The sequence below is a fragment of the Patiria miniata genome, unplaced genomic scaffold, assembly GCF_015706575.1.
Source record: "Patiria miniata isolate m_02_andy unplaced genomic scaffold, ASM1570657v1 HiC_scaffold_25, whole genome shotgun sequence".
Classification (NCBI taxonomy): Eukaryota; Metazoa; Echinodermata; class Asteroidea; order Valvatida; family Asterinidae; genus Patiria; species Patiria miniata.
In genome coordinates, this window is record NW_024037064.1 from 6,988,730 (window position 1) to 7,001,675 (window position 12,946).

Consider the following 12,946-nt stretch of genomic DNA (forward strand, 5'->3'; position numbering starts at 1 on the left):
ACGCCCATGCACTAAACGTCATTAGCTAAACACTCAAGCCTTTGCGTTAACTTCCGGCTCAAATAGTGCCAATGCTACTTAATGTGCAGTGGGCGTAGTTTAAACTGAAGTGACGTCAGACTAATGAACCAGATTAATGTGCCTACGGAGCCACTGGCACTTCCAATGGATGCGTGGGGTAAAGTTGCCGTAAACTAGTCATTCCGACGTGGATTCCGTCACCTTTTGGCAATGAAAAAAAATACATACAATGAACTGCCGCGCAGACCTCATTAGCATGCTTACCGCTGAATTTCAATAAGGATTATCACATTGTCCGCGCACGATTACCATGGAATCTCCCAAATATTTCATTAGGCATTTAACAAAGAGACCAATTTAGATCAAATTTCTCCCCGCACCGACCTCAACCCGTAATATTGAATTCATTATACTTCACAATGCAGCTGTAAAATTCGTCATCTTCGCTTTATATATCGAGAGTGCATCGGAGATGTTAGTGTGTCATGGACGGACAGACTGTATTCTTTGGATTACTCTTAATAATTATTAGTACTTCACGACTCGACCAAAGACTAACATTCATGGCACTATTTGCTAGTTTTGTCTGTTTTCATGAACACTGTCACCTGAATTATGACGTGGCGGTTGTGGCTTGATACTCTTTTGGATATAACTTTATCGAAAAAAAATATATTAAATTTGCAACTCTAAAAGCAATTCTAAAGCCCAGAATAGAAAACGTAGAGTTGCAGACATGATACCTTGTATACACTGCCTATACAGCTCACTGAGTAAGTCAATGGCTGTCACTTGTGAATCAGGCAGTGCTATCACATAGGATTACCTCATAACGCGAATGAGTGGGCTAAATCGCACCCGTTGTGTACACAATTGCATGAAAACAACTTCAAGAGAATGGCCACTTTGAATCGATAAAAAATAATTTTGTGCTCTGAGACCGGCTTGTTAGGTCTTGTTTCATGAAGAAAATTACTCTTTTAATTCTTCTGTTTTTATTTAATTATAAAAAGTGTGATTCTGTTCCGTTGGGGATCTATCGGTTTCACCTGCTCGACAAAAAGGTGTTAATATTGTCCTAAAGCAATCACACGGGTAATTCTATACACATGGCTGCGAAGTTATAAAGACATTCTTCCTTTTTTCTTAGGACTAGAGGAATGTCCTTAACTAGAAGTGTGAACAACGCCAAAAGCTTATCACTCTTCGACGTGTCGAGTCAACGAGCGAGGATATGTGCTTAAAATACACGACCAAATTTGACCTCTTTTTTTTTTAATCTTTATTAATTCAATATTCCTGGGACAGCAACTGCAACTTTGCGTGTTCCAACTCAATTTCTTCTTTCGAAAAAAAAAGACCAGTGTAAGAATTGCAACCTATCAGGATTTGTTTCGTCATTGACATTAAAAAAAACACTAGAAAGCACTCAGAGGGCGCAAACCTCCGCCAAGGCTAAACAATTCCCCGCCATATTGTCAGTACACCCAAAAGAAATACTCGCATAACTGGTGAAGAATCCTTAAAAAAAATCCTGGATCCAGACCCAGATCCGGATCTGTACCTGTACCAAGGACCACACCAACAATATTTTTCATGCAAATCCGTCCATAACTTTTTGAGTTATCTTGTTCACAGACAAACCAACCAACCAACCAACCAACCAACAACTAACAAAATCCGATGATAACAATCCTTAGGCCAAAAAAAAAAGTCTCCGGTTTCTGGTATGCGCGTGCGTCGCCGTAGCCATGCGCGTCGGCAAAATGAAAACGTTTATTTTTTCAATAAAAGATGATGTCTCAAAACCGCCAAACTCACTGGTTTGACTGGAATCCTGCTGCTGCACAATTTTAACGTGTTTTTAGATGGGGTTATGATCGAGAATAAGCTTTATGTGGCCTCTCTGGACTTCCATATACACAATGTATTTGCACTAAGTTTAGTCGGGCACCATTTGCAGTCATCAGCCGACATTTGAAGCAAAAAATCAGGTAAAAAAAAAAAAAAGCCGCGTCGCCGCACCACTTTTTGGGCAAGCTCCATACCAGAAACCGGAGTCTTTTTTTTTTTGGCCTTATCTTTCATCTTGTATTCATAATCAGCGCCATTATCAGTGTCCATGCCCCTGGGCCGGTTTTAAACGTGCCTGTTTAAAACCGGCCAAGCAGTTATTTATTCCCTTATAAAAGCTCATATTGATATTTCAAAGTGTCCTTCGTAATAGTTATCAGTAAAAGAAACCTAATCATTTGCTCAAGTTAGCCTGCTTTTGCCATTTGCTCTGGGCGTGCAGGTTGGAAGTGCAAATTTGGCATTAATTACATCATGTGATTTTAAAATCAACCAACATGTCTTATTCAGATTGGAAAATGTTTTCTGACAGCAAAAAAGACCGGCTCAAAGTTACAAAAGTTCGAAACGTATAGGTCTACTGGTTATATCTCCAAATTACAAAGTAATGACGTAACGAAACGAGGAAAGGCTAGCGAAGCTGAACATCACACAGAGCGCACAACATTCTATGCAATCGATTCAAAATAGCTTTCACTGGATCTGTATAATATTGTGTATATTAGGTAAACGGTCGGATTGTGCCCATTGCCAGTAACCCTATACGTTTAAAACCGCCCGGTTGCTAATTCCCGAGTGACAGTCATTCAGTCGATCAGTCAGGTACAAAGAATTGGCTGGCTCTATGTGGGACCATACAACAATTTTGACATATGTTCTGACAAGTACATCACTGATGATGAAGTGCGCTTATAAATAACCCTCAGTTCCGTGAAAATTTGTTTGTGTGTCTATAAGTCTGTAATTTAAAACTCCGTATCTTCAAAGTGCTTTTCAAGGGCGGTGACGTCTTGTCCAGACATCTCGATAATAAGAACTCCCTTGTGTGTCCCTTCCATGTCTCGCTTCTTAATTAATGCAATTTCCACGACCGAATGAGTGCCCTATAAGGGGCGTATGTGATCGGTCGCTTTATGTTCTAAGATCATTTGACCATGACAAATCCGGTATCACAATAAATGTGAGGGAGTGAGATGTTAACTACATCAGTAAATGTCAAACGTGGCGCCATAATTTAACACTGAATATGGGAGTAAGAATAGCATTTTTGTATAGTAAGGCCAGGATTTGAATCAATTTGGGTGCACGTGCGACCATCCGGGAAGAAAACCTAAAGGCATTAATTATTTCCAAAACATGATCTCGAATTAGTTTTAAATGAAGCAAAATGTGATTTCACAAGTGCAGGAGTAATACCGACTGCTAATTTCAATCAGTTATTGAGTTAACGAAACAGTCCTGATATTATGTCTATAACGTTAAGCGGACCTGTTTCTTATTAAAGAATATAGTTTTCACACGCACATCTGGTGTTTAAACGTTTAAAAGCCAGTATGAACTGAAGCAAACGAAAGTAGTGCCAAATAGTATCTGTTAAATTCTCACGACACAAGTTCGACCAAACAAAATTCTTATTTCAATACAACAGCACGATTAGGCCACGTACCTATTTCGATGTGAAACGGTGGACAAACGGTAACTGCTCTTGAGTCTTGCACTTCGACGAGTACAGCGAGCAAAACTTCTCAAGTTTTACACGCACTTTTTGTTGCACGTATGCGAGTGATTGGCGTGGTACAGTAGATAGCAAATCAGTTGATGAACTACGTAGCCGCCGTGCGCAGTCAACAGTCTGTCTGGCCCGGCTCGCGAGGCGTGCTTTTAAATCCCTCTCGAGGCGCTGTTGAGTGGGATGCAGGGCAGACGAGCTCTCACGTAGTGCCATCAGAGACTATGATTTATTTCTCAGTGACTGTTTAATCACATCGTCCTGACAGACTGACATGGTAATGGTTCGCGGTGTTGCGGCAAATGGTGCCGAAGTGATGAACCCTGGCCATTCTATATTCCGTTATTAATCAGTGGGCTGACAGGGATTTTAACCGATTTCTGACGGTGCAATTTGATACTGTCACAAGGAAACAAACATCTTGAGAAGTGGAAAGTTTTTCCCGATAAAAAAACCTCTCTTCTCGTCAAATCTACAACGTGGGGAGCATACACTTACAGTAAAGACAACCAAAACCACATATTGTAGCTTGCGCTTTGAAATCATGAAAATGTTAAAATCGTTTGATGTAACTTATTAAGACAAGGAAAGCCTACTAAAAGCTTTTCTCACAGATAGCACAAAATTATTCCATGATGATTTACAATGTCTATATTCACAGGAAGTATTTTCATGCATCTGGCCTACACAATAGGCACATTTAGCCAATTATGGGTAATCCTATACGATAGCACTGCCCGATTCTCGTGATCAGCTGAAACAAGTAACTGTCTGTCAGTCAGTTAAGTGAAATAGGTACGAAGGCCAACAATCTCTGGTCCAGTGCATTTATGGTTGGAGATTTTGTCACATGTACAGCGCGTCCCAAAATACCCGCGACATTGTTTTGCGAGGCTCTAGCGTCGCTGCCAAACAAGTACCGCTATTGTTTAGGCCTATATATCATTTTAAAGCTTGGAATGTTAATTTTATCCCGGTAAGTATTGCTTTGATTTTCAAAAGGCTTTTGAAATGACTTGTATTCACATAAAGGCATGGCAAAAACAAACTCAACTGAGTTCAAGGACTAAATGAATGATGCGCATTTTTTTTCTTATTTGGAAATGCTTCATGTTCATGATGTGATGTGACGATCTCGTTGTCTTTTACCTTCTGTGTTTCCTATTCTTTCCGATCGACGTAGACTACACCTTAAATGAATTCACAATAGTGTTCTTTGTTTCAAGTATGTACCTATTCAAAAAGCGCTCAAAGTGAGACTCGAGTTTGCATCTGATGTACCGCATCATCGATATTCCTTGAAATCGTTTGAATTTGAATTTTGCGCGTGCACGAATGATTTCAGAACCCTTTTGAAAATCAAACCAATACTTAACAAGGATAAAGTTAAGATTCCAAGCTTTAAATTAGTAAAAAAATATATATATAATCATTACTAATCATTTGGTGGTAAGTGATTTTGCGCCGACGCTAGAGCCTAGCAAAAATAAAAGTTGCGGGTATTTTGAGACGCGCTGTATAAAACGTGTTGTATAGCAAAAGAAAGCAATTTTACCAATGCGCAAGATAATAACGGAACCAAAGACAAGCACAGACTATTAAGCATGATTCATGATTCGCGGGTGCAAACCACCGATAATATTAAAGTTTCAATATGGAGTACAAAACATTTAAGAGAAGACTTTGAATTAGAATGAATAGTGATGGGTCCTTATGGGCGATTTGTAGGTACAAAAATCATCAGGACTAATGTAACAATTTTTCACCCTGTCAAACTGGATGATTGCATTTGGGATCGAAAAGGTTTTTTTTTAATGACTTATGCTTCAATATACCTGTGACACACTTGTCCCAATTAAGTTTACCACTTCGCCTCGGTGGGCAGAGTATAGCCATAATAGGATTAAAGACCGAACGCAAATTGTCTATTTTTATAGGCCATTTTGGATGTTAAAATATCCGATTACGTCTCAATATTTTTTTATTTTATCGCAGTGCACTAATGTAGTCGCTTGAATAAATCTATTTTTTTTTGTAGGTGGCAACCGTTTTCATTTAGATACTAGGCCTACTTATAAATGCCGTCAGCGACTAAATGGAAAACATAGCGTTGACATGTCAGTTCAGGTAAATTGTATTTTACATCAAAATTCAGTGATATGTATTGCTTTTATGGGTATACTGGCATTATTCCAATTAATGAAATGGTAGACATTACCAGGAAGACAGTTTTCATGCAAATGCACCCTTTGTTCCTGGTAATAGTCGATCACGACCTAATTTCACGGCGCTGCTAAGCACACCATTTTTTTTCTGCAAACAGAACCTCCGTCTATATCATGGAGACTGTAAGCATAAGCACACCAAAAGGCATGCTTACCTCAGAGGAAAATTTTGCTTAAATTAGTGGTTACAATAGAAATCTCCATGCACACGCGGCCGTTAGCGATAGCACATCCACGCCGTGAAATAGTGCTAAAGCTTAGCACATTCTTCTGCAATGATAAGCACAACTTGTCTGCTAACTGTTAAGCAGGGCCGTGAAATTGGGCCCTGCAGCAAAAGTTATAAAGTAGGCCTACGCACAGCTATTTCCAAATGTTTTATATGGAAAATCCATATGAAACGACCCAGAGTTTTAAAGTGACATCAGAGGAACAGCGCCCTCAGCTGGCGTAAGGACAAAGCAAGCAAAAAGTTATAACAGGGTTTTGTTTCTTCATATTGGTAATACTGCAAGAAAACACATCCAACTTCATACATTTAGGATTACATAATACGTACCTTCGTTCTACACTTCCGGTGCGCGTACAGTCTCCATGTATTGTTGACAATCATGTTGAAATGAAACGGACGCCTCGTGCTACGCATATCCGTGCAGTTTTTGCAATCAGCGCCGCTGCATGTGAGACGGTGCTCAGCCCACCAGTTTGAAATGGCTAACCACGCCCATTGACGCGAGCTTGTCCCAAACTCCACTCCTATTGGCTGATGTATTCTTGAATGATTCCACAATTGAATATTAATGAAAAGGAGGTACGAGAAACAAGCTTGAATATAAGGCAAACTTTGAAAATTATGGTGATCAACAACACAGCTATCCAGTTGTTAGTGTGATGTCACTTCAGTTTAAACCTTGCCCACTGCACATTAAGTAGCGTTGGAACCACTGATCTCAGTAACGGGAACCATTGGAACCGGAAGTTAACGCTTCCGAGTGTTTAGCCAATAGGCGCTAGTAATCAGTGGTGCGCGCGTGTAGGGCGAAGTCACTTACGAACCTGATAGCTAGCTGCGTTGAGCGAGCGTACAAATAGTCTGATGGGCGTGGCTTGGCATGGACAAATCAGCAGCTTCATTGTGGGAGGCATTTTAAAGCAGACACTCCTACTGAGTGGGAGTATGTGGTAAAACGATATCATGTACACGGGGTACACTTCATTTGTATTGTATCCAACATTATATTAACAACATCGCTTTCGGCACCAGGTTACTTTTAAAGGGAAAATACAACATTTGCAAACATCAAAAAACGAAATGATCTTATTATCACGAAATACCTTACTGGGTTGTTAGGAATGACAGTCTAAAGCATCCTTTAAAAATCGAGGCTCCTGGTTTGCTGACATTTTCAAAAAAACCTGCATTTTTCCAACGCTGGTCGGCCGACCAGCGTTGGAAAAAAACTGGCTTTTTTTCAAAAACTGTTCTTAATTTTTCATATTTTAGTTTTCTGAATTTTCTTTGCAATTGATTACACACCTTTGAAGGGGTTCAGGCCTGCTAGACTGATTCTCAGACCTTACAATTCCCTAAAGCGTATGGTGCTCCGTTTCATCTTATTGGGGTCAGGGAACCAGACTACAAGAACATGATAGGTTTTCTTGGTTTTTCCAGCATCTACAAGCCCAAAACGTGAAACATGTCAGTTCAACAATATTTTCTATAACATACTAATCCTCCAATCCATTTATTTCTGAAAATAAAATTGAAGCAAAAGCAAATGTTGTACATTCCCTTTAACAAGTACAATACAGTCATGTAGGCCTAGGCCTACACACAATTTCAGTGTAAATGTTCGTAAGTGATGTCCTCGCGAGGAAGCGCTGTATTAGCACCACAAATCCTGATAAAGTTATTTCCTTAAAAAAAGGCCATCTCTGTAAATTACTTGCTTACACAACAGGTTATATCTAACCATTGCTGCCTACTAACCCATCATCCCCTGATGACGAAAAATCGTGTCATCTGTATTATTAATAGCACCATTATCTAATACGGCGCACAAATACCTACTAATGGCTAACGCTCGGTGATGACAGAACCGCTAACTATTTATCACAAAACGGACCAAGTTTCCCAACAAATGAACATCGAGGCTACTCCTCCACACAGGAAAACGTGTTGGTAATTTAATTCCGGTGTTGTCGGAGTGATAATTGGTCTTGACAACTTGTCCGCCCTTGCACGTGTTGCACCGGAAAATAAATTGCAAGATCGTGAATTAGGCTATACATGTACTCTTATATTCTGACAACTTCGCTGGAACACCAATGTGCTGGGAACATTAACAATCTTGACATTTTATTCAATTGCTTCAGAATGGCTATTCGCTAGAAGTCTTTCCGTGCATGTGGCCTACACAATGGGCAGGATTTAGACTATTCATTGGCGACACGGGTAATCAGGGGTATATCCCCCACTTTTTGACAGGGGAAGGGGGGGGTGGGCTATTGGATCGTCCCCAAATTTTTCATCGTGAGAAACAAAACAAAAGGCAGATTTTGAGGTATTTGTCGAACTTCCGAAAACCAAAATGTTATGAATAGTACTGAAAAAGAGACAAAAAGGTACCAAAGCTTTAAAGTGCGCCATTTTGTTGTATTGTTTATAAGGGGCATAGGTATACAAGTACAAGATGTACATCTATATCATGAACAGCGCCCCTAGTGTCGTGTGGTTTCAAGCAAGTGTCCAGCACAGATTTACGCCACTATGAGTAATCCCATACGATAGCACTGCCCGGATCACGAGTGACAGTGAAATGTGGACGCTTGCCTGGCCCGGCTGAGACCAAAGTATGTGTGCTTCAAACCACACCAAATTATAAATCTTCTGAACAGACCTACTCATCAAAAAAACTACCAAATTATTCTGAAATGCCTTACTGGGTTGTTAGTGAATGACAGCCTTAAGCATCCTGTAAAATCCTCGCACCTGGTGTGCTGTCATTTTCAAGAAAAGTGGTATATTTGTATCACTTTCCAACACTGGTAAGCAGACCAGCGTTGAGAAAAACTGGCTCTTTTTCAAATAGACTGCCCCCAATTTACCGTATTTAGTTAGTCCCCATTTTGATTGCAATCGATTACACATATATGAACAGTACAAGCCAGCTACACTGGTTCCCTGACTATACAATTCCATGAGAACTAAAAATTGCTACATTTCATCTTATGTGTGGTTAGGGAACCAGACTACAAGAACACGATTGTTCTTCTTGGTTTTTCCATCAAAAACACTTCAAACTTCAAACAAGTCAGTGTAACAATACACTAAAATACTAACCCCCCAAATCAATCCATTTCTGAAAATTACAACAAAAGCAAATGTTGTACACATTCCCTTTAAACTAGACGTTTATGCATTTTGCATTTTGGGGATAGATGACGTTATACATGTAGACAGATTGTCTTGAATTTGTGACGTTATGTGTTATTTTTAGTGCGTCGTGGAGACATTTCAATTAACGCTTGTAAGAGCAGACGGAATATGCTTAGACAACTGAAAATGCTTTGACTTATGGTGTTCGGTCCAATATGTTGTCCTTCCCGAATTTCAGACAAAATTATGTCAAAATTTTTAGGGATTTTTTTTAGTTTAACTTATTATGGACGATTGTGAATGATCAACAAAATGTGTGTTTAAATGTAACGTTGTGCATCTTAACGTGACAACAGAATTTAACTGATGGCATAACCAACAGACACCAAATAAAAGGTGCAATAAAATCGGGAGGGGGTGAAAAATGTTGTGATGATGCAACAAATGATCAAAATAAACAGAAAAACCACAATTTTTTTTTTTTTTTGTAATCCCAATGTTTTTTTTATTGGTTCAAGACTTCCATTGCTTCAGTTCACTGATCTTTAACAGACCGAAGAACAACTTCAACCATGCTGTAAACCTTTTTTGCTTTTTGAATGCAATATAACACAAGTTGAGAAATTCAAAAGCCCTTCCAAGAAAATTGTGTTAATACGGTAACCTCCCGTCAAATAATATTTTACGGTTGATATTAATACCACAGGTTGAAAAATGAGGCCATTAAATCCTGTTCATTGCCATGGATGATGGAGTACACTCGTTTTGAAAACCTTCAACAGTCAGATACAAACAGAGCATTTGAACAACCGTGTGGTTCACTTGGGTTTAGTGTTTAAAGCTTTTCGCCTCACAAATTTTGTTGGTATACAATTTTTTTGGCAATCGGGTAACGGTTCATACTTTACATAGTGAATTCTAGATCCTTGATGTCATTGTCAATACAGTAGTTTAAGAACTCATACAATACCAAATTCCTCTCGTTCCCAACATTGTGTCAGTGTGAACCGGGTTGGAGCGTAATACGCAACAGCAACTGTTTGGGCTGAACGCGAGACAATATGTAGCTAATTTTGTCCATATTTAGCAAGAGCTTTCGTAATTTCTTACAAACACTGCTCGGTACTTTGGTTTGGTTGTCAGGCAATCGGCCCAAACTGAAACCATACCTGATACGATTTCTTGGAAGGGCTTTTCAAATTTGAACCTTCAAAAACCTTAATTTCTTACTTAACTTTTTTAAAGCTTACCCCAGTTACGAAATTTGCCCTGGTGACCACAACTCTGCGCTTCACCATGTATTACGACTGACCATCCCCTCTTGAATACAGTCAAATTACCGTCTAGGTCATTAACCCTATTTCCATTTCTTGATCTGTTCCTATTCACAAGGAAATGGCTCAGGAACGTAACTGTCTTTTTGAGGACAACTTCAAATTCTCCTTTTATTTAAGGGTTGCAAGTTCGTTCTGTTGCCATTGCGTCCCAGACATTTCGTTTTAGCAACAAATATGAACCCTTGCCATATCCCTTGCAGAGTTGCACGGTAGAGTTACTCCCCCCCCCCCCCCAACAATTTCATTCAACCTTAACCCCCCCCCCAACCACCAACCACCAACCCATCCCCCCCCCCACCCCAAACCCCCACCCGTCCCTAAAACCTGACCGTCAGATGTTAAACGACAAGTCAAAAACAACCTTCTCTGGACCTCACAAATGACACGCCTTACAGTCCATTGAGTACAATAAGTTTGAATTATATCAATGTCCTACTGGTTAAAGTAGCCAACAGTTTCAAGACGGTGTTCCAATTTCTGTGCTATTTAAAGACGCCTATCCATAATTAGAACTTATGGCCGCGCTTTAACTACCTATCCACTGTTGTTTGGTGAGAGATATACCTGTTCCCCAAAATGGTTTTTAATGTCAAAGAGGTCATGCCGATTTGTGAGTCGCATTTCAGCCAACATCCCCAAGGACAAATTGTCACAATGGTTTATTCTTGTAACTTTTCACTCACGCTTGGAGATTAGTTGTCTAATTTTTTATGAGACGAAGAAAACAGCAAATTTAATGCATGTTGGTGATTGCTTTAGAGGCGTGTCATTTGTGAATCAAGGTTTCAGTATACACGTACATGTAGATAGTTCTCTACTACCAGTCACTATCAAATTAAATCTGCTGCAAAGATGTTAACAGTCACACAGATTTTATGGCAGATCGCCAAGTAAAAATCTTCAGTTTTTCAGTTTCAATAGCAAATCAAAATGACTGGGAGAACCATTCCAATTTCATCTTACACATTCCTCACTTCTCATTATCAAGAAGATTAGTACATGTACAGCTTAAGTCAAACCTGCTACTACATTGTACTTAGATGGGCAAATTTAAGTGACCAAAGCCGACAGGTGGTCACAACAAACAGGCGGCCAGCTGACACAGGTGTCCACAATAAAAAGGTGGCTTCAATACAAGCGGCCACAATGGACAGGTGGTCATAACAGATTGGTATTTAATGGAAACAGGTGGCCACAATAGACAGATGGTCACAATAAACAGGTGGCCACAATGAATAGGTGGCTATTTTCGACAGGTGGCCACAATAGACAGATGGTCACAATAAACAGGTGGCCACAATGAATAGATGGCTATTTTCGACAGGTGGCCACAATAGACAGATGGTCACAATAAACAGGTGGCCACAATGAATAGATGGCTATTTTCGACAGGTGGCCACAATAGACAGATGGTCACAATAGACAGGTGGCCACAATGAATAGATGGCTGTTTTCGACAGGTGGCCAAAATAGACAGATGGTCACAATAGACAGGTGGCCACAATGAATAGATGGCTATTTTCGACAGGTGGCCACAAACGGTCACAATAGACAGGTGGCCAGAATGAACAGATGGCTATGTTTAGCAGGTGGCCACGATAGACAGATGGCAACTGCAGACAAATGGCCGCTATAAAAAGGTGGTCACAGTTGGCAACTTGCCAAAAGTAAAAGAAGTCCAACTGAGTAGTGGCCACTCGATAGCAAATTGGTCAAGCAGTTTTACTGACCAAAGTGGCAGATTCAACTCGTATGGTTCAATGAGGAATAATAATCTTCTTGATAATGAGGCCGAGGTCCACTGCTGCAAATACTACATGTATACACGGAGCTCCTAAGCACAAATATCAGCTAAGCATGGAAATACTGGCTTAACGAAAACAGGTTACCATTAAAGTGCAATGCAATTGATACTGTATGTGACCGGTACCCACCTTATTCATGCTCAACATAAAAAGGAGCTTAGCAGTATTGTCTGCTTAGGAGCTCCCTGGAATTGCCAAGGTATGCTTACACCAAACCAACAGTGGACCAAATGGTTTACAAGGCACAGTGGAATCAATTTAAATGCGAATCGAAATTATGTCTAATAGCCTTTCTTCTCAGGACTATCAGTAAACAGTTTTTGTAACCACATAGACTTCTCCATAGTAGAATACAAATGTTGTAGCTCAAACAACATCCACATCATAACTGATTCCACAATGCCTTGCTGCAATATACAAATACTGCATTTTTTTTTTACTGTAATGGAAATCAAAATATTTTCTGATAATTGTTTGTATCCAAAAGATAATTTGATTTTCATTACAAAAAGTTAAATATGCTGAAAGTTGGTTTACGGCAGAAAAAAAGTGAACTTGAATCTCAGCTGCGGTAGTTACAGAAAATGACAATCTTT